This window comes from Chinchilla lanigera, unplaced genomic scaffold, assembly GCF_000276665.1.
Source record: "Chinchilla lanigera isolate Chin_1 unplaced genomic scaffold, ChiLan1.0 scaffold00002, whole genome shotgun sequence".
NCBI lineage: Eukaryota > Metazoa > Chordata > Mammalia > Rodentia > Chinchillidae > Chinchilla > Chinchilla lanigera.
This window is the reverse complement of record NW_004955403.1, coordinates 36897841-36901134: the sequence shown is the minus strand read 5'-3', so window position 1 is coordinate 36901134 and position 3294 is coordinate 36897841. Positions and strand designations below refer to the sequence as shown.

Genomic DNA, 3294 nt, shown 5'->3' with positions numbered 1-3294 from the left:
ATAAATATACATTTGAATAGCTGCGATGACTGCACTGCTGTTGTCTGATGGTGTATTGAAATGAACAGTTAATGCTCACAATTTTTCATGTTCTGATCGACTTTGCATGCTTGTGTCTGGTGGTCTGAGCAATTGATTTGAAGGGAACAATATGCAATGGAATTACAATGGTGAACTCTTACCATCTTGTCTAGTGAAACTCTCTAATATCTCTAATGTTTTATTAAAGAATTATTTTCTTAGTCTCTTTAATAGTTTGAGCAATCTTTCATTCTACATCTGATAATCTGAGCAATGTAGTTGAGGATAGCTGTAAGCAACGTAACAACCACTGTTGAGGGGGCTGGGGATTTAGCTCAGCGGCACAGCGCCTGCCTGGCAAGTGCAAGGTAGTGAGTTCAATTCCTGGTACCGGAGAAAAACCAAAACCAAAACCAAAAAAAAAAAAACCACTGTTGAATTGCATTAGTCTTGAGACCCTGTATCACTTTGAATGTTTTTGCTTTGATTTGTTTGTTTGTGATACTGGTATGCTGCTACTGTTCTATTTTTTTGTTTGTTTTTTTTCTCATGTACTACTCTCTTTAAAATAAAAAAATAAAAATATTTTTTAAAAGCCCAGAATAGTAAGGCCATGTAAACAACTTTGGTGAGTGTGCTTTTGGATGGAAAATAACAGAACAAGGAAATCCTGCATCATCAGGTTTTTCAAAGGAAATGAACAAGGCGCTTTGGGGTTTTTTCTTTTTTCTTTTTTTTTCTTTTTTTGTCTTTTTGAGACAAGGTCTCACTCTGCAGTTCGGGATGGTCTTGAACTCATTTTGTAGCCCAAGCTGGCCTTGAACTTGCAATGATCCGCCTGCCTCAGCCACCTGAGTGCTGGGGTTACAGGTGTGAGCCACCACACCCAGATATTGGCACTTTTTTGGTAAAAGAAAAAAAAAAAAACTTTATAACCGATATATAAAAATTTAGTAAATTTCTTTTACAGCTGCTATATATAGATATATATATTCCTATTCTCTTCCATAGGATTTAAAACAGTTTCTAAAGAAATACATACTATACCAAGATCACATTAAATGTAGGTAAAAATCTGTTGCAAAGAAAAAAATTGATAGAGATATAATGCAGAGCTAGGAATGAAGTTAATGCTGAACGTATACAATGAAATCCTATACACTTGCTGAGTATCAAGCAACAAATTTGATTCTAAGTTTTCTACCAGCCAATAACAAGATACAAATGTAATCAAGCACAAGATTCATAGTCACAGTTTAAACACAAACTAATTGCTGGTAAGAAATATATTTTCTAAGACGGTAGCTCCCCCCAGTTACCCCCAGTTTTGCTTTCCTCAGTTTTTGTCATCTGCAATCAACCAATCTAAAAATATTAAGTGAGAAATTCCAGAAATAAACAATTCGTAAGTTTTAAATTGCCAGCCATCTTAGTAGTTGGAGGAAATCTCACAGCCTCCTGTTCCACCCTGCCTGGGACGCGAGTCATCCCTCTGTGGCGTGGATCCGCGCTCACTGCGGCGCCTACCTTTTAGTCACTTGGTAGCCAGCTGGTTATCAGATCAACTGTCAAAGTTTGGCGCATACACTTTGCTGCTTAATGTTTAGCAAGGGTGTAGGATTTCATTGTAGACATCACAGTGTCTTCATCGTTCACCTCACTTCATCCTGTCGCGGAGCCACGAATTATTTCACCTCATCACAAGAAGGGCGAGCACAGTACTGTATGGTACTTTGAGAGAGACCACATCACATAAACTCTTATCATATTATGATTGTGCTATTTTATTCTAAGTTGCGTTGTTGATCTTTTACTGTGCCTATTTTATTTTATTTATTTTGGTACTGGGGATTGAACCCAGGGCCTCATATATGGATAGTAAGTATGTGTTTTGCTGCTGAGCTGCCCTCAAAAAAAGAAAAGAAAAGGCTGGTTTTTTTTTTCGTTTATTTCCAAGATAGAGTCTCACTGTTGTTGTGCCTAATTTACAAATTAATTTGATCACAGGTATGTAAGTTTAGGAAATAGTGTGTTGTATATGTAAGGTTTGGTACTATCTGCAGTTTGAAGCATCCCCTGGGATTGGGTCACTCCCAGTGAATAAGGGGAACTATTGTGTATTAAGACTGGATAATAATTTTTTCCCAAAAGTCTTAACTAATAGGCTATCATGTAGGACAATGAGCAGAAATTTCACCAGTGAGGGGTTGGGGATATTTTTAGTGCAAGAAGTAGCAATGTTGTGAGTTTGTGAGTTATGGAATATTTTTTACTATTTTGCTTATGTATTTACAAACATGTCACATGTACACTGGGACTGTTCAAGATATAAAAAAGGAAAAAAAGGAAACTTTAATTTATTGGGTACTCTCCATAGGCCAGATTAGATGAAAAGTGCTTTATGAGTTCTCTAATTTCAGCAGTACTTTAAGGAAGTCTCATTTTACAGATGTGTACACTGAGAGGTGACTTGTGCTAGCAAACCAGGCTGGCATTTAGTTCTCTTGGAACAACGTTCTTCAGCCTAAAGCTTTTCCTTTTGTTTTATACAGAAGTTGGCAACTCCCAGAGACTCCTTATTTATATTAATTGCCTCAAGAATATTAATAAAACTTCAAGGAATTTCTGAAACTTCCTTCTGAGCACTCTAGGGAAACAAATGGAACCAAATATAGCAAAAATAGTCACTGCCCCAACTAGCACATAACTTAATGTGCTACTCCTGATATTTTGATTGGGTAAGTATATATTGTAAGTAAATGTGACAGTTTTTCTGTGGCCATGATTCAAGTAGTTATGTTTTCTTACCTATTTTAAAGACTACATTATGTGCTCGCTTCGGCAGCACATATACTAAAAAAAAGACTACATTATATTTTGTCATGGTCTTTGTGTAGAATAATGAATTACTTGATTCTTTTAAAATTTTAAATCTCCAGAACTAAAACAAAACAAAAAACCCTCTGCATTGGAAATTCACTATCAGGCGGAGAGATAGAGAAAGGCATAGGACTTGATATACATTTCCTAAAATTCAGGAGCCTTTCAAAATTAACCTTCCCTCTTCTGTGACCCCCTTTCCCCCTGGTCTGCAAGAGAACATGAAATCCATAGATATAATGACAGATTCCAAACCAACTAGACATCACTTTGAGAAACAAGGATGATCATTAGAAGTAGAAAACAGCACACGAAGGTCCGGGGATATAGTTCTGTGGTATAGTGCTTGCCTAGTATGTGGAAGGTCCTGGAGTTGATCCCTAGCATCAAAAA

At 36.7% G+C, this 3294-nt stretch overlaps 1 long non-coding RNA gene across 2 annotated transcripts in view; it reads left to right on the top strand.

Annotated features, from left to right (window-relative positions):
• The window catches only part of LOC106148353, a 114270-nt gene that overhangs the window by 87351 nt on the left and 23625 nt on the right, over positions 1-3294 (top strand). For both annotated transcript variants that reach the window (XR_001233704.1, XR_001233703.1), the window contains exon 2: positions 2574-2759. This is a non-coding gene — a long non-coding RNA (uncharacterized LOC106148353). The remainder of the gene's footprint in view (positions 1-2573; positions 2760-3294) is intronic.